We start from the raw sequence: 25,617 nt of genomic DNA on the forward strand, positions 1-25,617 counted from the left end.
ACTGCGGAGTCACTGTAAAGCTTGCTCCGAATGTGCTTTCTCAATAATTCAGAGTTTTTAATCTGACAGCCCTGTATGAGACGTTCTGTAGGTATTCACATAATTTGGTTGGCCTTGGAAGGGTAAAAGCAGGCCTTTTACCTTTCTCTGATTTTATGATGCAGGAAGGGAGAAAACATTTGAAAGAATAAAGATGTACTAGCTTCAAAACAAGAGGTGTTGGTAATGCGCCAGTCTCAATTGAATGGGGAGGCGTTGAAAGATGATGGTGTTGCGGTTTCGTGCTCTGCAGGAGACCCAGAGTAGCTTATGGAAAACTGACTGGGTTTCCCCGACAGGGAAGTAATTCTTCAGAAACTGATTGGGCTGGAAATAAAATGAAACCAAATGTATTTGACCTTAAACTTAGAGGTAAGAAGGTTAAGTCAAGATATCACTTACTTTATATTTTCTGCCTTTGACATTCTCTTTCATCCTTTCTCCTGAAATCCTACCTAATTGCTGTTCCCAATCAATTTCTTGACCAGTGGGTAAATTTATACTAAGTAGCACTTATATTCCTTCTTAGCCTTCCCTATTTGTGTAACTCCAAGTGACTACTTCAGATTTTGATGAATAGTGTTTTGTGAAAATACAGAAATTATTTTGCTTAGGTTCTTGCCCAACCCAGTGTACTCCCACGTCACATGTAATGTATAACCAATGTTTTGACCCTAAACAATGTGCTTTAATTTAGGGAAGAGTGTTTTCCAGTTTGGGGTTAAACTCTTTTATTTATACTGCAAACTCAAAGTCCCCTGGTTCTTTTAAATTGAAAGGCCTTACAGAAGTTACCAATTTGATTTTTAAAATTTAAATTACACTTTTTTAAAATCTGAAAAGTCATGTTCTCTGTTAGACCTTGTAGTTTTCTAGCCAATATAATAAAATAATCCCGTTAGTGGGCTGAAAAGTGAGGAAGATGGAATTCTTTATCTTTGAGTAGTGGATGTGACTGATTTGTTTTTGGTTTTCTGTATCATCCAAATTCTCTACAATAAACTGATTTTGTTAAGGGGAACAAAAGGTTAAAATCCTAGTGTAATATTAATTTAACAAAACATTTTTATAGTAAGTTCAAAATAGAAAAACCCACCACCGATTGATGCTCCTTGCCAAAAAACCATAATTTTAAAAATTGGCCTTGCTTTCCCTAAGTAATAAACAAGACCTCTATCCTGGATTTACAGTTTTAGCATTTTGTGCTATTGTCCTGTCTACTGGTATGTTTAGGTAGCCATGCATGCTACCAAAAATAAATACAGTTTCATCCATCAGTTTGCTCCAGAGTAAGGCGCTCTGATCTCTAGAGGAGAGAAAAACATAAGCAGTGTTGCTTCATTGGCCAGGTGACATTCCAGCAAATAAGCCTCATTTTTTAAAAGCCCTGGAAGTCCGAACCAGTCCTGTCTGGGTGAGACCAAAGTAGGGAAGAGAAAAACCAGCTAAAGAGCATTAAGTACTAGAGGGGAAAATGTCAGTATGAAAGAGGTTGTGAATGAGTCTGCAGTTTTACTTCACAATTTCCCCAATTTTAGGGAACTCTGAAAGCAGTAGCTTAGACCACTAATGAAATTAGCAGCAGGAATTGGTGACTAAATTGCTATTAAAGTTGAGTGTGAAAAAGAGCTTTAACATTATGTGTAATTCATACACAAACAAGTGATTTGAAGCTAGGAAGCCATTTCTGAAACTAACTTGCCTTTTTTTTTTTTTTTTAAATTAAGGCTTCATTTATTTATTTTAGAGAGAGAGCTAGGGTAGGAGGAGAGGGAGAGACTGTACCCTTGAGCGCAGGGTGGGAGGCTTGGGGCTTGATCCCACAACCCTGACATCATGACCCCAGGCAAAATCAAGGGTCCAGTGCTTAACCACCTGAGCCACCCAGGCACCCCTGAAGCTAGCTTTTTACCAGTTTATGAGTATTACAAGGAGAAACCTTAACTTCATTAGGGAATTGTGCTATAGTCCCAACAGTAAATGACCCACAGGAGTTTTTGTATTAAGATCCCTGACATTGCTTGTAGGCAGTGTCTGAGGTCTTTCTTAATATTTCTCTGCCTTTGTAGATTATCAGCACCACCAAGAACGCTTTATCCCCCTATTGACAGAACTAGCCCCTCAGTCCTATAGCGCTCACACTGTTCTCTGTTCTTCTGTTTTCACTTCTAGCACATTGTATTTGATTACTGTTGGTTGGGCTGTTCCTTAGTAAACCTTAAAGCTCCTAGGAGTTCAAGGATAGTGACTCTACTGTTGTGTCTTCAGAACCAGGATGCTGAAGTACCTGATGAGTCTTTAGTAAATTTTATTTATTTATTGAATGAATGTTTGACAGGAAGGTTAAGCTAGTTTTAAATCTCTTAAAAATTATAGCTCCTTCTATGGTTGTATACTAAGTATTAGTTTTCAAATATAATTTGGTAATAATAACCATCCAAATCATGGTCAGAAGAATAGACAGAAACATAGACTTTATTAATGCTGTGATCAACGTATTTTCACAGCATATATGTTTACTAGTAGGTATGGTTATCGTCCAAATATGGAAGGGAAGAAGAGTGAGTTGTCCAGGGGCGCCTGGGTGGCTCAGAGGGTTAAAGCCTCTGCCTTCTGCTCAGGTCATGATCCCAGGGTCCTGGGATCGAGCCCTGCATCAGGCTCTCTCCTTGGCGGGGAGCCTGCTTCCTCCTCTCTCTCTCTGCCTGCCTCTCTGCCTCCTTGTGATCTCTCTCTGTCGAATAAATAAATAAAAATCTTAAAAAAAAAAAAAAGAGTGAGTTGTCCTTAAAAATGTGGCTCTGTATAAGCTACAAGTGATAGAGCACTAGAGTGAAAATCAGGGGATGATCGTTCAACCTTCACACTTTAGTTATATGCTTTTTAAAGTAAAGTTGAGAGTGGAGGCTTAGGATTTGATACTAATTTAATACCTTCTCTCGAGGGTATTGTGAGTTCAAGTGAGAGAAACCCTAGATAATCTATATGAAAATATTTTTTTAATAATTCAAAAAATTTTTTTGTAAACATATAATGTCTTATTAGCCCCAGGGGTACAGGTCTGTGAATTGCCAGGTTTACACACTTCACAGCACTCACCATAGCACATACCTTCCCCAATGTCCATAACCCACCACCCTCTCCCTAACCCCCTCCCCCCAGCAACCCTCAGTTTGTTTTGTGAGATTTAAGAGTCTCTTATGGTTTGTCTCCCTCCCGATCCCATCTTGTTTCATTTATTCTATTCCTACCCCCCAGACCCCCCACGTTGCATCTCCACTTCCTCATATCAGGGAGATCATATGATAGTTGTCTTTCTCTGATTGATTTATTTTGCTAAGCATAATACTAATACATAATACTATATGCTAAGCATATCTAGTTCAATCCACGTCATTGCAAATGGCAAGATTTAATTTTTTTGATGGCTGCATAGTATTCCATTGTATATATATATACACCACCTCTTCTTTATCCATTCATCTGTTGATGGACATCTAGGTTCTTTCCATAGTTTGGCTGTTGTGGACATTGCTGCTATAAACATTCAGGTGCACGTGCCCCTTTGGATCACTATGTTTGTATCTTTAGGGTAAATACCCAGATTTTCAATTACTGGGTCATAGGGTAGCTCTATTTTCAACTTTTTGAGGAACCTCCATGCTGGTTTCCAGAGTGGTTCCACCAGCTTGCATTCCCACCAACAGTGAAGGAGGGTTCCCCTTTATATGAAAGTATTTTAAAAACTAAGTGGTATTTATTTTATTTTAAGATTTTATTTATTTATTTGACAGAGAGTGAGAGAGACAGTGAGAGAGGGAACATAAGCAGGGGGAGTGGAGTAGGGGGAGAAGCAGGCTTCCTGCTGAGCAGGGAGCCTGTTGTGGGACTGGATCCTAGGACCCTGGGATCATGACCTGAGCTGAAGGTAAATACTTAACAACTGAGCTACCCAGGCATCCCCAAAACTAACTGGTATTTAAATGTAAAGCAATATAGTGTAGACTTGATGAGTATAGACTTCCCAGTCATACTGACCTGGGTTCAGGTTCTGGCCCTACCACTTATTTAGGCTGTATGATCTTGGACAATTTATTTAATCTAAGCTTAAATTTTCTCATATTTAAGTTTATCCCATAGGTGCTATTAAATTAGACCATGAATACAGAGAGCCTAGTACATGCTTTGTAAATTTTTGTTAACTTTACTCTTACCTGGTTTGGTTTTATATACTGAATTTTTTTTTAAGATGCTATTTATTTAAGACAGAAAGAGAGCACTGCCCGTATGTGCACATGAGCAAGCATGAGTAGGGAGGAGGGGCAAAAGCAGGCACCTCGCTGAGCAGGGAGCTGAATGTGGGGCTCCATCCCAGTATCCTGGGATCATGACCTGAGCTAAAGGCAGCCACTTAACCAATGGAGCCACCCAGGTGCGTTCTATATACTGAATTTTTGAAGGACACTTAAGGCATCCTTTAAAATTGAACAAGTTTGGGATGAAGAGAAATGAATATAATTTGAAATGAGGCTATTACCAAAAAATAGAGGACTAGAAAAATGTACTTACAGTAAAGATTCTAAAACAGATTTATCAATAGAAACTGAGAAATATCAACATGAGTCCCATTATTTTGGCAACTTCAGTGACTTAATGTTTTTATATAGATTTTCCAAAGCTCATGATTATTAATATGTGGAATCAATTGAGGAGGTATTTCTTCTCTTCCTAAATTTTTATCCCTACAGTGCATTATGGAAATACATTAAAATTGTACAGAGTTATAGAGAAGGGACTTTTGAGTTTATGCTTATGTTTAAAAATTTTACCTTTTATTTTACATGTCTTTATATTTCATTTTTGTCCTCGGATGGAGTAGGGGTATACAGAGAATATAACAGGGACATGAACTAGAGTAAAAAAATTCTCCTTCTAAGTTCATGATTCACAAAGATTAATGGTTTTATACTGGAAAAATACCAGTAAATTAGATAATAATTTAAAAATAGTTATCATGAGTTTATATTTCACCTTAATCCTGAAAAATTTATTACTCATTTGTTCTAAGGAAAAATTTTATGAAGAGATTATTATTTTTTTTTTTTAAGATTTTATTTATTTGACAGACAGAGATCACAAGTAGGCAGAGAGGTAGGTAGAGAGAGAGAGAGGAGGAAGCAGGCTCCCTGCTGAGCAGAGAGCCCGATGCGGGGCTCTATCCCAGGACCTGGAGATCATGACCTGAGCCGAAGGCAGAGTTTTAACCCACTGAGCCACCCAGGCGCCCCTATGAAGAGATTATTGAATTTAATGTTAACCTCTATATTTTGGTGAAATAAATTGTGGTCAGTGTTTTCCATTTAATTTCTTTAATTTCCTTCTGTAGGGACTTTAAAAGTTTTACAATTTTTTTTTCCGATTGTGAAATGAAAGTGACTCTGGTTTATATAAGTGTATTCTTTTATGCATATAGTATATACATATTGTATATATAGTAAATATATTTTTGTGTATGTGTTTATGAAGAGAACTGGAATGGGTGTATATATTCCCTGTATAGGTTCTTCTTTTTACTTGAAACTATCAAAGCTACTTTTAAAATTAGCTAACTACTGTGATAAAATTATCTATGACTAACTTATTTAAAACTCCCTTTTATATTTGTTTGTTGTTAGCTCTGTTTAATAAATTTTATAACCATAATTAGACTGTTCTTAAAAATTGGTATTCAATAGGGTGCCTGAGCTGCACAGTTGTTAAGCATCTATCTGCCTTCAGCTTAGGTTATGATCCCAGGGTCCTTAGATTGAGCCCCAAATAGAGCTCCCTGCTCAGCAGGAAGCCTACTTCTCTCTCTCCACTTCCCCTGCTCATGTTCCCTCTCTCGCTGTCTCTCTCTGTCAAATAAATAAATAAAATATTTAAAAAATTAAAAAATAAAAATTGGTATTCGTAGGTATTTTCAGATTAACCTGGCTACTTTTATGGTAGCAAAAAATTTTCAGTTTTGACTCTCAATGCTCTCTATAAAAACTTGTTCTTTTGGTGATAAATCTTTCTTAAAATTATACCTATAACATGTCATGTTTAGTTTCTTTTCTGAAAAGCAGTTAAGCATACTTCGTTGAAAATAAAATGGATAATGCTTGGTATGATAACAGAAGAGCTCCAGATGTGTTTGAGCAATGAAAAACCACCAGACTTCCTATTTTGTTTTAGTTATTTCTTTAGTTTTTTAAAAAAGAGTGTTTATTTAAAAGTAGAATGGAGAAGACTAATTAATTTGGAAAATATTTGTAAAATTGAAGAAAGAGCATGATAAGAACTATGTAGTGGTGATTATATATACAGATTGGAAAATTGGAAGGAAATGCATCAAAATAAGTGATTATCTCTAGACTAGGAAATTAAAGAAAGATTTAGAATTTATTACTCTTCCTTTTGTGCATGTGAATTTCTACAATCAATAGTCATTGCTTTGGGCAGCAAATTTTTAAGAATTTGATATGGAGAATTAAGGCATTTAAATAAGGATTTCAGGGACGCCTGGGTGGCTCAGTCAGTTAAGCGGCTGCCTTCGGCTCAGGTCATGATCTCAGGCCCCTGGGATCGAGTCCCACATCGGACTCTTTTCTTAGCGGGGAGCCTGCTTCTCTCTTTCTGCCTCTGCCTGCCTCTCTGCCTACTTGTGATCTCTGCCTGTCAAATAAATAAATAAAATCTTAAATAAATAAATAAGGATTTCATCTTAATTATCTGAATATCTTTAGTGAAAATGTTTCAGTTTATCCAGATAACTAAATAAGTTATTTAATTTTATCAGTGCAGATATATTTTTAGGCATATATAAGCACAGCAAAATTTTAAAAGCAGAATTAAATTCCTGCATATAAGGGAATTTAATACATGACAAAGCTCTGTTTCAATCCAGTGGGAGAAAATGGCACATATATATTAAAAGTAACTGACACAACTTGTCTGCCTAGAAGAAAATAAAGTGGAGTGCTGCTTTGCAGCACAGGCACAAAATAATTTCAGAGGGATTAAAAGTTTAAATGTAAACAATAAAATATTTAAAATATTAATCACGTGAATTTTCTTTGTACCTACATTCTAGATGTATTAACTTTCAATGGCAAAGATAAACAACAAAAAGCAAATTTGAAAAAAAGTGTTTGAAGTATGTATAACAGTTAAAGAGTTAACATTTGTAAGAACTATTACATATTAAGTAAAAGTCCATACGATAGAAACATAGATAAACATGTGACCAGAACTTGATAGAAGAGAAATTTATTCAACAAATGTGAAAAAAAGACATGAAACTTGACTAGCAATCGATATGCTGAATGAAATATTCTTTTCTGACTGGCAAAAATTTTAAGTGGTAAACCTACTGCTAGTAGGGATCTGAGGTAGAAGACTTTCTCACAGGATGCTAGTGGAGATGTGAATTGTTACAGTGTTTTTAGTAAACAATTAGTATCTGTTAATACTGAAAATATATATTTTTCCATCCAGCAGTTCCACTCTGTGGCAACTTTTCCTTAGAAATGAAGACAGGTGCCTGAATGGATCAGTCAGTTAAGTGTCAGCCTTGGGCTCAGGTCATGATCTTGGGTTCCTGGGGTTGAGCCCCTTGTCAGGCTCACTGCTCAATGGGGAGCCTGCTTCTCCCTTTTCCTCTGCCCTTCCTCCTGCTCATGTGCTCTCTCACTCTCTCTCTCAAATAAATACAATCTTTTAAAAAAGAAAGACAGTCAAGCATTTATGTAAATGTTGATTGCAGCAATGTTTTATAGTAGCAAAAACCTGGGAACACAGGGAATGTCTGTCAGGAGTACCATTATATAAATCATGGCACAGGCATATCCTGGAATATTTTTGAAGTTCTTAAAAAATGGGATTTAAATCTATACTGATGAGTTGAAAGGATCTCCATCCTGTATCTTAAGTGACAAAGGCAAAGTTAGAGAAATGTATGTAATGAGATCCCATTTTTGTAAAACAGTTGAAAAAACACTTTGAGTTTTGTGTATGCTTAAACAGTTAACATTGGAAGAATAAGCAAAAGAAAAAAGAAAGAAAAAAGTACCTGCAATAACATGCATGTAAACTGTTTACATATGTCTGTACAAGATGAATTGCAAGAAAAGATAGTCACCAAAATGTCTAGTGGCTATCTCAGAGTGGTTGGATGGGCATTTCAGGTGATTTTTACTTTTGTCCTTACACATTTCTATATTACTGTGTTTTTATTTTTACAATGAACATAGTGTATCTATAATTACAAAAAAACAAAGCCGTTGACATTAAAAAAATAAACATTCTCATAGGGCAAAGAAGGAATTAGTAAGGAGAAAAATACCACTTGAAATGACCAGAAATGGCAATTATCTGAAATATTTTTTGACTTATTCTCATGTCTGAGGGGAAAGTGTATAAATTATCTTGATAATTCCATAAGTTCTCCTTAATTTTGTATATGTGGTAACCTTTGTGTACCCAATAAGAAATTGTCATTAAGAATGTGCAGGGAGGGGCTCCTGGCTGGCTCAGTGGGTTAAGCCTCTGCCTTCGGCTCAGGTCATGATCTCAGGGTCCTGGGATCGAGCCCCATATCGGGCTTTCTGCTCGTAAGGGAGCCTGCTTCCCCCTCTCTCTCTGCCTGCCTCTCTGCTTACTCGTGATCTCTCTCTCTCTCTGTGTCAAATAAATAAATAAAATCTTAAAAAAAAAAAAAAAGAATTTGCAGGGAAATGCTAGGCATTACCAGATTGGGTTGCAAATATACCTTTTATTTTTGGTGTCGATATTAAGTTTTTCAGAAGCTCTTTATACCTGGGAGATAGAGAATATTGCACAAATATGGGGTATATCCCCTGACTTAATCACATGACAAAATCAGAATAAGGAAAAATCTACATTTGGGTTTTAGTTAATAATTAAAAAAAAAAAACAAAAAACAAAAAACCAGATACAATGAGTAACTCTCCTTAGGAAAGCTTTAATTAAGAATATCTTTTTTTGGGGCGCCTGGGTGGCTCAGTGGGTTGGGGCCTCTGCCTTCGGCTCAGGTCATGATCTCCAGGTCCTGGGATCGAGCCCCACATCGGGCTCTCTGCTCAGCAGGGAGCCTGCTTCCTCCTCTCTCTCTGCCTGCCTCTCTGCCTATTTGTAATCTCTGTCTGTCAAATAAATAAATAAAATCTTAAAAATAAATAAATAAATAAATAAACAGTAAAAAAAAAAGAATATCTTTTTTTTTCCTTTCTTTTTTTTAAAGTAAGCTCTATGTCCAATGTGGGGCTTGAACTCGTAACTCTGAGATTAAGAGTTACATGCTGTACCCACTGAGCCAGGCCAGGTGCCCCTCAAATAAGAATGTCTTTAAAGAGGCAAAATTAAAAGTATTGATAATTATTTAATACTTTATTTCAGTCCTTTCAAGAGGCTGAAGTTAATACATCTTTCAAGGCTCTAATAGAAAATGGCAGGGGTACCTGGGTGGCTCAGTTGGTTAAGCATCTGTCTTCAGCTCAGGTCATGATCCCAGGGTCCTGGGATCAAACTCTGCATCAGGCTCCCTGCTCAGTGGGGAATCTGCCTGACCCTCTCCCTCTTCTGTTCCCCTTGTTTGTGCTCTCTTTCTGACAAAAAAAAAATAAATAAATAAATAAAATCTTTAAAAAAAAGAAAATGGCAGATGCTTTAGAGTTGGATTTGTTGCATATTTAAAACATCTGTATTTGTTTCTCATGTTCATCTTTTTTGTTTTCCTCTTTTCATTACCAGTATTACTAACTTGATGGTATATATGTTCTTTGTCACAACACATACAGATTTCTTTTTGAAAATAATTGGGATATATGTAAATAACAAGTAATTTTCAAGTAATATTGAGAGGCAACATAGCAAGGAGGTTAAGGGTATAAGCACTGGAGACAGACTGGGTCACATCCTGGCTCTGCTGCTTCCTAGCAGTGTGACTTTGGAGGAAGTTGTTTTTATCTGTCTGCATTTTTCTCAGCTTTAAAATACAGATAGTAGGGACGCCTGGGTGGCTCAGTTGGTTAAGCAGCTGCCTTCGGCTCAGGTCATGATCCCGGCATCCTGGGATCGAGTCCCACATCGGGCTCCTTGCTCAGCGGGGAGCCTGCTTCTCCCTCTGCCTCTGCCTGCCACTCTGTCTGCCTGTGCTCACTCTCTCTGACAAATAAATAAATAAAATCTTAAAAAAAAAATAAAATACAGATAGTAAAAGTATTTACTTTGTTAAGTGTTGTGAGGATTAAATGAATTATATAAGGAAAGTGATTAGATCTATTGGCACATAATAAGATCTATATAAATATTTGTCATTATTGTTTAGTTACTATGCTCTTTGTTCAGTTAGGTATATACAGTCATTTTATTACTTGGCTTAATTGTTTTAGCACTCAGTGAATCATTCAGTAATATTTTTAATCAAGTTGAATGGATGATACATGTATAAGTGCAGTAAAAATTATGTACTTATATGTATGTGTTTTCTCCTTCTCTCCCAATCCTTTTTTTTTTGTTTTTCCACCTCAAAGGTAGTACCTCTTCACATTGTTCTGGACATTACATTTTTCTCTTAACAATATTATCTTGGAGATCTTTTTACATTTGTACAGTTGAGGCCACATCATTCTTTTAAATAATAGTCTAGTATTTAATTGTACTAATGTGTCATCATCATCATATGTAACATTTATTGAGAGTTTACTACTGATCGAGGCACTTTTTCGTAATGTTTTAGTTGTATTCATTCATGGAAGCCTCACAGAAACCTTATGAAATAGGTGCTGTATTTATCCCCATTTAATAAATGAAGCAAATTAGGCATGGGGTGGTTAAATGTCCAGCAGTGTCACACAGCTCATAATACAACTCAGGATTTGAATCCAGGGCATCTTTCCAGAGTTTATCTTAATACTGCTGAGCATTACAGCTGCTTATACTATGGCAAGTTATTTAACTAGTCTCCATAGTAATGGACATTTTCAAACTTTTGATATAAGAAACAGACTATTATATTTTGATAATAGGACATTTTGTACACATTAAGGAAATTCCTGTATATGGAAGAACTGGGTCAAAGGATATGTACCTTTTGACATTTGGTGGAAATGGCCAAAGTACTCTAGAATTTAGCAGTGCACAAAAGTGCAGATTTGTCCTCAATCTCGTGCTGAAATCTGCCAAATCATTTAGCTTGAGTCTTTGGGAACCTGAGTAGCAAAATGCCTTGAACATTTCTAGCATCCCTGAATTAAGAGTGATCTACCATCTTGTGATAGCATAGGATACCTATCATATCTACTTAGTGTAACGATGTCAGTATAAGAACAAAGTAGAACATTTGGACTTCTTGGTACTTTCAAATAATGGTAAGGTTTCTCATGATCTGAAGTATTCCTTATGTGATTTATGCATTGAAATGCTATAAATTGAAGTCTGAATGTGTACCATTGAAAGAGCAAAATGCTGATAGTTAATAATTGTGAAAGTTGCCAATTTTATGTACCAAAACAATTATGTAAGTGCTTTCAAATAAATAAATAGGAAATCAGATTGCCAATTAATAAGACCATTGAGAGTGTGATAGCTAAATGTACAAATAATTATGTATTTTCTTGTGAAAAATGGGTTTTCGATTACCTGTAAGTCCTGGTCTTAGGTAATGCAGAATTGGGCAGTGGTGGGTTTTATACACCTGAGTTATAGCATCCACAAATTGTTTCAGCTATACTTCTGCTCAGTGTCCTCTGTCTCATTTGTTTCAAGAAAGGCAAAAAAAATTATCTTTAATTCAAAAAAGGCAGGCTGATTGACACCAAATTCTTTAATGTGATCCTAAACAGACACTTAAAATACAGAATCTGCTCAGGTCCCAACTTACCTGTATCTACAGTGCTCAAATGTGCCTACAGTACTTGAATGCAGATTTACAGTACTTGCTATTGTTCCACCGTGGGTGTATGTTTTAAATATGATCTCATCCTCACCAGAAGATACTGTTGGATTAGGAGGGTGGGGGAAATACCTATAATGAGGCAGAGATAAACAGGCTATCAATTCTTTATTGTGAACTATTTCTGACTAGAGCAGTATAAAACAATAGACAATAACTCTCCCTCTACTTTTATCCTCTAAATGAGTCATTGAACCATAACAACTTTGATATCCAAAATATCAGAGCTTTGCCTGCGACTTGGAAGACAAACCTTCCTATACCTCATATTTCAAAAATTCATTTGAGATAGGGTTAAGATTTTTCCAAAATCCTCATTCAAGATACTGCCATTAAGTCCTGTTCTGAAAACATAGATAATTAAGTACTTTAAAGGTATATCTGACTTCGGAACTCCTGAGCTGTTAAGTATTCCCAGGATTTGCTGAATTTGAGGATATTGAAGTATACAGCCTTATCGGGAGCCACATAAATTCATTCTAAACAGACAAAAACCTGTTAGGCTGTTTTTGCCAATTCCCCCCGTGATGCTCCTGAGGTTAAGATTCTCATCTGAGTTTCATAAGCCACGTTGTCTTTTACAACTATTAATTGACAAGTAAAAACAAAAATGAATGTGGTATATACTGTGTAAGTGTTTATAACCTGTAGAAGTCATATTGCTAATGCTTTGTGCTTTTGGGAAAAATAGTTTTACTGGGGTATAATTGACATACTTGCACATATTTAAAGTATTTGATGTTTTGATACATGTATACACCTGTGAAACCATCACTGCAAGCGATATAGTGAACATGTCATCACCTCCAAAAGGTTTTTTTCATTCTTCCTTGTAATCCCTTACTTCTGTATCTCCCCACTACTCATTTCTAAGCAACCATTGATCTTTTTCCTGTCATTGTAGGTTAGTTTGCGTTTTCTAGAATTTAATTAAATAGAACCTTTATTTTTTCCGTGTCTGCCTTTTAGTTAGCATAATTATTTTGGGATCCTTCCAGGTTGTTAAGCATTTCAGTGTTTCATTTTTTTCATTGCTGAGTATTATTTCATTGTATAACTATACCAAGATTTGTTTATCTATTCATCTGTTGGTAGATATTAGGGTTGTCTTTCCACTTTTTGGCTGTTATAAATAAAGTTGCTATAAACATCCATATGAAAGTCTTTGCACATAAGCTTTCATTTCTTTTTTAAATGTTTTTATTTTAAGGTATTTTTTTAATCTTATTTTTAAGTAATCTCTATACCCAATGTATCTCTATACCCAACTCATAACCCCAAGATCACCAGTCTCATGCTCTACCGACTGAGGCAGCCAGGTGCCCCATAAGCTTTCATTTCTTATGGATAAATACCAGGGAGTAGAAGGCTGGATCCTATGTAGGTGTATGTTTAGCTTTTTCAGAAACTGCCAAATTGTTTTCCAAAATGCTTGTATCATTTTACATTCCTGCCACCAGTATATGATAGTTCTAGTTCTATATCCTTACCAACATTTTCTGTGGGTTTTTTTTTTTTAAATTTTAGCTATTCTATTAGGTATGGAGTAGCATTTTATTTTGCTTTTAATTTGCCTCTTAATAAAAAAAATAATAGTTTGCCTCTTAATGATGTTAAGCATCTTTCATGTAGTTATTTACCATCCATATATTTTCCTTAGTGAAATATTTTTCAAATCCTTTGCTTGTCATATTAACTGTGTTTTTTTATACCCAGTTTTGGGAATTTTAAAATATATTCTGGATATGTCCTTTATTATATTTATGCTTTGCAAATATTTTTGCCCAGTCTGGAACTTGGCTTTTTGTTCTAACAGTATTTTGAAGAGCAAAAGCTTGCGATTTTCATGAAGTATAAGATATCAGTTGTTCTTTTATGGACTGTGTTTTGAGTATTTTATCTAATAAATCTACCTAGTCCAAGATCACAAAGGAAGTTTATGGTTTTCAGGTTTTACATTTAAGTCTACCATCCAATTTTAGTTTATTTTTGTATATGCTACAAGGTATGGATTGAAGTACCTTTTTTTTTTTTTGCATTTGCATATAGACTTGTTCTACCACTTATTAAAAGACTTTCTCCACTGAATTGCCTTTGCACTTTTGTCAAAAGTCAGTTGTCCGCTTATATCTGTTTATATAGCCATTTTGAGCTAATAAATGTTTATAGAATTTTAAATCATCATACCAGGCAGAACGATAGAGATTTTATGTATTCTTTGTAGAATGATTTGGTTTTTTGACATTCATAATAAACAAAATAACCATTAAGATTTCAGGATTTTCAGCTTCTAACAAAAGGTTTTATATTAGAAGATCATTCTATGATGATGGTATTTGGTTTTCCTTTGGCCTCACCTAAGTACTGTTTTTTTGTTTTTTTTTTTTAATTTTTATTTTTATCTTGGCCATTGGGCATTAGGCCAAGATGTGTATTTAGTGCACTTCAAAGTTGTGGTATCAGTTTTCACTCAGTGAATGAGTGTGCTTATTTCCCACATAACCTTTGCCAGTATTGTCACTGAGAAGTATTTAGTAATTGTCTACTCTGTGTCAGGGTGCTTTACTATGTAATTAGGGTACTCAACGAATGAGACAGGTATAGACCCTGTTTCCCTGACATTTACAGTCTGGCAGTGGAGACAGACATTGAACAACTCTGTTCACAGATTTTTAATTACAGTAGTAGCAAGTATGACAAAGGAGCAATATTGAAGACTGAACACATACCCAGAGGAACTGGAAGTTAATTCCTTAGCACATCATACTATTGAAAACCTCTATCTGTGATTAAATCCTTCTCTCCCCACAGCTACTTTAGTTAAATAAATAAACCCTGGTTGTTATTAATCATGGAATACTCGGCAAACCATTAGAAATGCAACTTCTTGCCCTCTGAATTGGAAATGTCTGTGAACTTTTGACTAAAGTCATACCTTTAAGTCCACATTGTGAAATGTTTTCTCACCTATACTAGGCACCGTTCTTTCCCACCTCTGTGCACACTTTGTCCTTTAGGTCATATTTTCATTGCAGAGATTTTATGAATTCCTGAGTTGAAAGTGAACCTGTTTATGGTGATGTTTCTTTTAACATTAGGTTAATGTGTCTTTGTACACTTTGTAAACCTTTTATCTCTTCTATTCCATCCATAAAATAAGTGACAGGACAGATCCATTTGAATACATAAATAACACTTTATAATACAAGTGTAATAGCATTTTCACTGCAACACTGTTTGTGCTGACTCTCCTGTGTACATTGTTCTCAGATATGTGTATTGTATTTGGCCAGGTTGGCTGTTTGGGATATGTTTACTGGGAAAACGTTCCAGAAAATTTCTCCTTAATTAACAGTTGAAAGAGTGACATAGTAATCATAGGCAGTTTCCAGGAGAAGTTTCTTAGTGTTTTGAGCAATGGTTGAAAAATTTCTAGGTTGATTACTTTTAAGGGGGATAGTTCTCATACATGACCGCTGACATTTTTTTTAATTGGCATGGTCAATTCAGCTGCAGTTTATCTGAGACAACCTGTACAAAAGCTATACAACTGTTGAGGTGCTCAGAGGCCATGAAGGTTAAGGGTCCTCTCAGAAGAGAATTTGCTGAGGACAGTGCTTGGTACTGTGAACTTGGACTTGCAGGCTGTTTAACACAAGAAATTTCATTATTATTATTAAATACCCTGGGGGTTAGGGGAAGACTGTAGGATTTCAAATAAATTAATACTTCATTTTGTTATTAGATCTTAAAGATATTTCAAGTTTTTAATTTTTGCATTGTTAAACACATATGTAAATAAATCCTTATCTGCATGTTAAATAGATTCCCAGAGGTACAATTTATAATCAAACGGTTTGAGGGGGTCACCTGGGTGGCTCAGTAGTTTAAGTCTCTGCCTTCAGCTCAGGTCATGATCCCAGTGTCCTGGGATCGAGCCCTGAGTCGGGCTCTCTGCTCAGCGGGGAGCCAGTTTCCCCCCACCTCCCTGCCTCTCTGCCTGCTTGTGATCTCTTTCTGTCAAATAAATAAATAAAATCTTTAAGGGGGGGGGGGTTGAACATTTAAGGCCCTTGATCCATATTGCCAAATTGCTTCCTATATTTCTTAGAAACTAATAAACCCAAATTGACCTTTCCTTGATGGTTATAGATAATTCTTATGACCCTTAATTCACAGTCTCTTTCATTATCTACTTTATTTATTCTTGGAATGTAGCCCTCTAATAATTTAGTATTTTGTTACTTTAAATCTGCAGTGATCTAAAATATTAGGTAATATTTTTAAATTGTGCATAAATTGAATCAAGATAATATGAAGGTGGGGCGCCTGGGTGCTCAGTGGATTAAAGCCTCTGCCCTCAGCTCAGGTCCTGATCCCAGGGTCCTGGGATCAAGCCCCGCATAGGCTCTCTGCTCACTGGGGAGCCTGCTTCCTCCTCTCTCTCTGCCTACTTGTGATCTCTCTCTGTCAAATAAATAAATAAATAATCTTAAAAAAAAAAAAAAAAGATAATACAAAGGTCTCTTGAAACTGTAGAAACGTAAAGACAGTCATCTTAGCAGTTTAGAAATCTGTTTTCTATTTCTTAGTCTTGATTCTAATGACAGTTGACAAGTCTGACCTCCTCTGTATAAATATTATACTGTATTCAGTTCTAATACTGTGTATTATTTCTAGGAAATACATTCCTCCCCCCCCCCCCCCACTTTTTAAACAGTGAAAATAATGTTCCCAAAATTTTCGGGGGTAAAATTAAAGTGTGTTACAGTTGATGGTATCTTAGATTAGATGAAATATGGTATTACGTCTAGGTAGGGGTGTGTTTGTGTGTGTGTGTGTGTGTGTGTGTGTGTGTGTGTGTGTTAGAACTGCTCTTATGAGACATCAGCATAAAAGAGTATCCTTATGGACCCTTAGTTTGTTGCCTTACCTTCGCTTCCCCTAGCTAGTAAGTTAAAATAAATAAAAGTATACTAGCAAAGTGTAAAAAATAAAAATAGCAAAAAGTGGGAAGCTGTCTCATTACCCAGTAAGGAGAATTATTAGGTAAGCTATGGCATTCCTTTAATCAAATATTACACAGTTTAAGATAATACTCATGTGAGAATTCTCACAATATGTGAGAATATATTACAAGATTGATTACAAGAATGTAATTACATTGTATTGTATTGTATTGATTACAAGAATGTCAAAAATTGTGAGGAAATAAGTCAACATTTAAGTGATAAGACTTTTGAGTATTTTAAAAATTGTAAGCATAGGGCGCCTGGGTGGCTCAGTGGGTTAAGCCTCTGCCTTCAGCTCAGGTCATGATCTCAGGGTTCTGGGATCGAGTCCCGCATCGGGCTCTCTGCCTACTTGTGATCTCTCTCTGTCAAATAAATAAAATCTTTAAAAAAAAAATTGTAAGCATATTGCTTTTAAAAATAAACTTTAAAATTATGTAATACACGCTTATTTTCTTTATTATTTATATCATTTGGCTCTCTTGGCTTCTTACATCGTAGGTAAGTTAGGAAATCAAGGGACTTTCTTCAGGGATTCATTTTTTTTCAACCTGAAATCAAGAAAATGTTCTAAAAATTCACAAAAAGTCAAATGGGATAGTAATATTAGCTTCACTAGAACTTTTTTACACTCCAGTTTAAGTTTTATCCAAGAAATAAGAAAAATAAGAGGAATTTCTCACTTGGGTACTATTTATGTAGTTTCATTGTTCCAAATTTATGACAGTCTTATTAACCAGCAAGTTTCCACTACAGTTCCCTGTTATTAACAGTAACAGAATTCGGTCTGTTTTCATTAATATTCTTATTTGCTCCAAAGATGTTCATTTTCCACTTAGATATGCCCATTCATTTTGTACTTCATTGACAGTCTGTCTGTCCGTCATTCCTTTCTCCCTTTTTTCCTTCCTTCCTTCCTTCCTTCCTTTCTTTCCCTCCTTCCTTCCTATTATAATAAATTGGTTAGGTTTGTATTATAAAGCTAGGCACTAATAAAATATGGCATTTGCACTGTTCTTTAAGAATTTAGTTTTAGGGGATACCTGGGTGTCTCATTTGGTTAAGCATCCAACTGTTGATTCGGGCTCAGGTCATGGTCTCAGGATGGTGGGATCAAGCCCTGCGTCTGGCTACATGCCATGCTCTGCGAAGAGTCTGCTTCTCTCCCTTGTTCTCTCCCTCCACCCCTCTCTAAATTCCCCCCCCCCGCATCAAATAATAGATAAGTCTTTCTTTCTTTCTTTCTTTCCTTTTTTTTTTTTAAGAATCGCAATTTTTTTAGGAGATGGATATTTTAGGAGCAGTCAATTCCTGGTTGTTCTTCTTATTCTTTAGTTTGTGGATGATCTGTCACCTTTTTTTCATCTCCCTTTACCTACATATTAACTTTGTAATTTTTTTTTAAAGATTTTGTTTATTTATTTGACACGGAGAGACACAGTGAGAGAGGGAACACAATAAGCAGGAGGAGTGGGAGAGGGAGAAACAGGCTTCCCGCCAAGCAGGGAGGCTGATGCAAGGCTCTATCCCAGGACCCTGGGATCATGACCTGAGCCACCCAAGGTGACCCAACCTTTGCAATTTTAATATAGATTCAGTTACTGATGAAAAACAGGCACCCTTGGCTTTAAAAAAGAAAAAGTAATAGAGCTGTTGGCTGAAATAAGGTGTTTTGAATTATTTATGGTAAAATGCCTATGCATTAAAACGAGACTAAATCTGGGCTTCACCACTGTATAGCTCTGTTGTCTCAAGTAGGTGTCTTAAGTCTCAAAACCTATCACCTAATCAAACACCACCAATGTCATAAGACTGTTAAGTGTTAAATGATATGTGCCCGTTTTTTAACATAATGCCTGGAGTGTAATATGTGCGTAATGAATAGTAGTTGATATTATCTATTTTCATTTTCAGACATTTTTATCAAGTTACTGCTGTGCAAGGCACTTTGCTGTGTGGGAGGAGGGGCCAGAAAATAATAAACATGCTCCCTGAAAGCAGGGATACGCAAGTATATTCATATCATGGCTTATCATTGATCATAGGCTTCTAGCCTATAAATTTATATACCATAGAACTTACACAGTAAATAAAGTATTTGGGGTTCTTAGCTAAAACTTTGGGTTATTCCATACTGTAGTACCATTTTATTTATAAAAATTTGAAGTAAAAGGAATCTTAATTGCTTATTACTAGAAATACTGTAAAAATTGTGGGCAAGACTGTCAATAAACCTAAAGCATATGTAGCTGATAGTTTGAATTCTGTTCCCCACTTAAGTGTTCACCTAGCTTTTACAGTTACTGTTTCTTTTACAGAAATGCCTTTTTTTTTGATAAGTGGAGGGGTGTATGTGTGCACGTCCTCAAAAAGTTTTATTCCAAGAGGAATAAATTTTTCCTGATTCTGTTAGTACGGTTTGCCATCTGTGATTTTTCTATACTCTACTCTTTGGTTCTCACATTTGTCTGCACATTTCCTTATTGTCCATCTCAGTAATTTTTGTAAACTATTTAATGACCTTATGTTTGCCTTTGTTCTTAACTTTTTGATCTATCCATTCTTATTTATTTATTTAACTTTTAAAAAAAAAAGATTTTATTTATTTATTTGACAGAGAGAGACAGCGAGAGCGGGAACACAAGCAGCGGGAGTGGGAGAGGGAGAAGCAGGCTTCCTGTCGAGCAGGGAGCCCCATGCAGGGCTCGATTCCAGGACCTTGGGATCACAACCTAAGCCAAAGACAGAAGCTTAACTCCTGAGTCACCCAGGCGCCCCTGACTTTTTTTTTTTTTTTTAAAGTAGGCTCCACACCAAGCATGGAGCTCAATGCAGAGCTTGAAATCAAGACCTGAGATGAAATCAAGAGTCGAACACTTAACTGACTAAGCCACCCAGGCACCCCCATTCTTCTTTTTTAAAATAGCAATGTGAAATCTGTATAACATTAAAATGTTTATTCTTTTTTTTTTTTTTAAGATTTTATTTATTTATTTGACAGAGAAACATGGAACACAAGCAGAGGGAATGGGAGAGGAAGAAGCAGGCTTCCCGCAAGCAGGGGAGCCCGATGTGGGCCTCGATCCCAGGACTCTGGGATCATGACCTGAGCCGAGGGCAGCCACTTAATGGCTAAGCCACCCAGGTGCCCTAAAAGTGTTTATTCTTGAAACTCTTTCCTTTCTTCTTAGATTGGTTAATTTAACAGACCAGTAAAAGCAACAAGGACCCAGATGCGAAGTGGCCTGTCTGCTTAAATTAGCTCCCCATGAGGTCCCAAGTTGGCTTCACATCCCATGCAGATGGACACATCCCAAGGGGAAAAAAGTGTTTCTCATGGCCTGTATCTTTTTAAAAAGCAAGGAGATTATTTCCACAAGCTTTCCAACAGACTTTGCCTTTCCTGTTATTGGTCAGAACATCATTATATGCTCATTTCCAAACCAGTTATTCTCAAAGAAACTAGAATTACCTTGATGGCTTACCAAAATTGGAGCCAACTTAGGGTTTTGTTGGCAAGATAAAAATAGAAACTAGCTAAGCATAGTCATCTGCTGCATAAACTTTCCTAATGGAGTTGCTGGGTGGGTAGATTAAATAAAATGAATAGGAATGTGTTTCACAAAATGATGTAGTACTGTACTAGAATACAAGGTAATATTATTAGCTGGAATTCTACTTATTTTATAACTTTTTGACTAACTATAAGAATGTCAAACAGATTTATGATGCCTTTTTCTAAGAAGGCAAACTGTATACAAAATGAAGTATGAAGTGCCCCAGGATTTTATATGTAAATAATATTGTCCTGGAATCTTGGTATGTAGCTCTTACATAGCACCTCATGCTTGCCGCCAGCAGACCCTCTTCTTTCTGGAATGATGAAATTACTATACAGTGTATTAACCAGTAGCAATTTAGAGAGGACCTTGTGAAATGGAAGAAACAGAACTGGGCCTCCGATGTCGTGATTTGTCACTGCAATGTTCTGCAAGGTGGAGAGAGTGATGACTCATTAGATCAGATGGTTGCCTGTGATTACTTCTGGAGTTTTTACCCTTCTACAGCAGGGTTTTGTTTTGTTTTAATTTTTTATAAATATGGTGGAAAACCCTACAGTCTATGACTATAGGAATCTTGGTTGTAAGTTGCATTTACTTTTTATCCTTGAAGTAGGAATCAAGCACATAAAGGCAAAGTTTTTATGTAATCATTAAGTTGATTTCTCTATGAGTGCAACTATGTATGCCACATTATTTTGAGGCAAGCAATTGTTTTTAAGGTAGGTATTGTGCTTTTTTTTTTAAATGATGGGAACCAACAAGAATAGGTGTATGTTGTAATAGGAAGGAGTTATTAAATATCATATAAAACCCAATGTAACATGAAATCATGTTATTTTGGATATTATGGAAATTTGGGATAGGATTAATTTTCAGTGTACTGTAACTTGCAATATAATTTGCTTATTTCAAGTTAAGATGTTGTGGGATGTTGTCTCATACATCTTTAAAAGCCTATGCTTTTTCACATAGAGGCATAAGCATTAAGTAATGAAACAAAAGATTTTAGTTTGGAGTATTTTTATTTTCACTATTTTCATAGATAACAATAAAGGGGTGATTAATGGATACAAAATATTATGTTGTATGACCATATATATCAAACTGCCAAATGCTTAGCCCTATTCAGTGATTAAGTCAATATAAGTCTATCTAATAAATAATTTTTATTTTGTTTGTTGTGGGAAGGAAGCAATTTCAGATTTATCTTGTAAAACAGATATTGTATATAATAGAGTGCAAAACTTGCTTAGATTAAGAGAATATATAAGAGCATACAAAGAAATTTTCCTGGGGGTGCCTGGGTGTCTCAGTTGATTAAGGGTCCAACTCTTGATTTTGTTCAGGTCATGATCTCAGGGTCTTGAGATAGAGCTCTGCATTGGGCTCAGTGCTGAACATAGAGCCTGCTTAAGATTCTCTCTTTCCCTCTCTGCACTCCTCCCCTGCCGCCTGCTCACTCAAGCACATGCATTCTCTCTCTTTCTAAAAAAAAAGAAATTTACCAGCTTACAGTAGACTGGTATAACATCCTGTTCTCTGTCAGAAAGATTGGGAGAAAATAGAGGAGTATTTATTCACTGTTTACTTGTTTATCTCGTATTGGGGTGCTTTGGTGAAAAAGCTTTAGAAGTACAATGGGAACCTGTAGTGCTGTGGAAATTGAAAATTTAATGTTCAAAAAAGCTCATTACCTTGGACCAGTTCATGGAAGTTTTTCAAAGTGTACAGGTTGGATCCAAAAACTTTCAGACCTGGAAAACATATTTCCCAACTCTGTCAGAGAAAGTACTTTAGAAGTTAAATAAACTCTTAATTGGGACTCTGTTCCTAGAATTACTGATGATGGGTTCTGAGTTTTATATTGAAGACAAAAGCAAGGTCCTGGAAGAAACTAAGGCTTTGGTTGTATGGGGAGCCGACCTCTATGTCAGTTGCTTGAGTTAGCCCAAGTATTGTCCTAAGTGCCCTACTTTCTAAAGCCACTTTTGTATTTCTTTCCTCCTTTGCAGAATAACTAGTTACAGGATAACTAAGAAAACAGGCCAAAGATCGTTGTGGTTCAAATGTGTGTCTCAGTTTCAGTTATCCAGGGAGTAATTATTCACTTTATTCATTATTTGAGCATTTGGGGTTCTCTGGAATCAGATGCCAAGAAAGAGTTGTTTAAGATGTTTATTAGGGATCAACACATGTGAAAGGAAGGGGGTAGATGCCGAATTGGGCAGAGAAGTTGAAATGCGATTCAAGCCTGGAAAAGCCTTAGCGGACCCTGTGGGGAGACCTGGAGTGAGTCTTATGAGAGTATCCCACATCCAGTTGAACATGGCTGGGTTTTTATACCTCCAGTTTGCTGGAGCACCAAGTGCAGGTGGCCAGCAAAGGATGTGAATGTGGGCCAGGCAGCTCTCTGCATCTGAAGCCAACCCTGAAGGGGTGATAGCTGCTGGCTATCCACTGGCGACACTCCCTATCCTTTCTTGAGGGGAAACTGGATGCTTTATCTCCTTGTATCATTTGATAACACTGTTGCCTAGAGGCAGAGACTGTTGTCCTTCCTGCCACAGGGGATTGTTTAGAAGCAAACAGTAGAAATCAGCCTAGTTAATTGAGGCAGAGAGTGCAGGGCCTTAAGAAGCCCAGGCATTGGAGTCAGACTGCTGAGGTTCAAATCCCACCGGTAAAGCTTGCCAATTTTGTGATCTTGGGCAAAGTTACTTAAGTCTCCATTCCTTGGGTTTTCCATTTATAAAATAGCAGTGGCATTAGTGGGTATGAAGTTATTAAGTAACCCTTCACTGAGTGCTTATTTTCTTTGCCCAGGCACTGTTTTCTTTGCCCTCATGAAACTTGCACTGTAGGGAGTGACCCAGGTAATAAAAAAGTGAGTTAAAAAGAAAAATTATATTCTTTCAGGTAGTTAGTTGTAAGTGGTATGAAGAAAAGCAGGGTAAGAGCATTGAGGATGACACTGGGACCAGGGGGAGTATTCATGGGAGTGAGGAAACACTTTCCAGGCAGGAGCACAGCAAGCGGAAACGTCTGAGTTCCTGGAGCCGAGATTAAAGTTTAACTGTGTTAAAGCATCAGAAATGGACAAAAGTCCAGGGAATGCCTGTATTTTATATTTTGAAAACTCATGTTTTCATAATTTTCTTATTTTGTCCTGAGAGATAGATTAAGAGCTGGTTTGGGGATGTATTTGCAACCATTTCTCTGCATGAACACAGTGGAGTAGAAAAAGCTAAGTTACGCATAATCATTATCATGTATTTCTCCTCTTAACATTGACTTTTTAAAAAATTAAATCATCTTGATTCACTGTATAAGAATATTAACCAGATGAATGCAAGTTATGAAAACATATCTAAATTTATAGAATTAATATTTAGGCTTTTAATTCTCTTATTAGTTTGATACCACTGTTCCTAATGTCTGCTGTCTTCGGCATAAGCAATACTTGCCTAAAAATAATACGGTTAAAAACTATAGAATCATTAGTTTCCATGGTGGCTAGGATTAGTCAGCTGAGTGATAAACCCACAAGGTAGCTGAATCATGAATAAGCCCTTTGATTTCCACTAATCATTGCTCATATATTTGGAGGTTCTCACTGTTGTTTTAAAGGGCATATATATAAATACTTATTTTTAAAAATCAGAACAGATACCTGTATTGCTTCATGAACTTTCTCCAGAATACTTTCATAAACCCTAGAAGATTTGAATTATCTGTGAGGACGCTCTACTGAATAATGTCTCCTTGTTCATCCTTCAAGATTCTTCTTACTCTTTTCTAAGTCATTCCTGTCCTGCCCAAGTCCAGGTTTGATGCCTTTGCTTTATGCTCTTCCAAATCAGCCTGGCAGCTCCTAAAGGAGCACATGTGTCACTTGTTGTTACTACATATTTGACTTTATATCCCACCAGGCCAGGAATTCCATGGGGGAGAGATTGTGTCTTACTACTCCCTTACATTTTATATTTTCATTCTGTAACACACAGCACCTGGCACATCCTTGATCCTTAAAATCTGTTTAGTTTCAACAGATAAAGTTATGGTTAAATACACTTAATAGCTAAGAAAAAAACTAGCCAAGGGACTAGATTTGTTTCAAGTAACAAGAAGGTAGAAATATACTAGGTGCCTTTTAGATATTAGCCAAGATTAGCTTGTAATAACAATACAGTTAGTAGTCATCACTATTTCTTTTCTGTTAGGCTTACTTTTAGGTCTCATGCAACACCCTCATTAGATTTTACAGATTAAACTGAGGTTCAAAAGTTTGAAAGAATTTGATTTGCCTGAGGATTATAATTTATAAATTCAAACTCAGTCTGTCTGACTCAAAGCCTTAGTCTCTGTTTCAATAAGAAGAACAGGACAAACGAAATGGTACTCGTTAGTTCTCACTTGTATAGTGTTTAGAATACTGTTTTTTATTTTATTTGCTCCCCTTTAGAAGAAACATTGAGGGACACCTGCGTGGCTCAGTTGGTTGAGCCTCTGACTCTTGATTTTGGCATGTCATGATCCTCCGGGTTGGGTCATGGGATTGGACACCATGCTCAGTGCAGAGTCTGCTTGTCCCTCTCTTACTACTCACCACTCCCCTTCCCCACATTCATGTACTGTCTCTCTCAAATAAATAAAATCTTCAAAAATAAATAAAATAAACTTTGATATTATGGAATCCTTCCAGAAAAGAGTAGCCTTGGGAGAGAAAGATCTGAAAAAATTTTTGAAAGTTAAAGGCACTACAGAGAATTTCCTTGGAAGATGGACATCCTCTTTGTGGCTATAGCAGTTGGAAGAAATAGGGCCAGAGGGTAGAAGCAATGGGGAAGTAGATTTTTATGGGATATAAGGCACTCAGAGGAGATTTTTTTAAAAAAACAGAATGGCTTTTTCAACATTGAAGCCTTGCTTAAATAGTGGTATTACTGATGAAATTCTTACAAGCATTTTATATTTCACAAGGAACATTCAAAGTTATAATTCAGCC

The 25,617-nt window shown here is 36.3% G+C and overlaps 1 protein-coding gene across 3 annotated transcripts in view; it reads left to right on the forward strand.

The window, feature by feature from the left end:
* The window catches only part of ATP6V1A (ATPase H+ transporting V1 subunit A), a 63,267-nt gene that overhangs the window by 699 nt on the left and 36,951 nt on the right, over positions 1-25,617 (forward strand). The window lies entirely within an intron of this gene.

Source organism: Lontra canadensis, unplaced genomic scaffold (assembly GCF_010015895.1).
Source record: "Lontra canadensis isolate GAN:19392208 unplaced genomic scaffold, GSC_riverotter_1.0 scaffold6, whole genome shotgun sequence".
Classification (NCBI taxonomy): Eukaryota; Metazoa; Chordata; class Mammalia; order Carnivora; family Mustelidae; genus Lontra; species Lontra canadensis.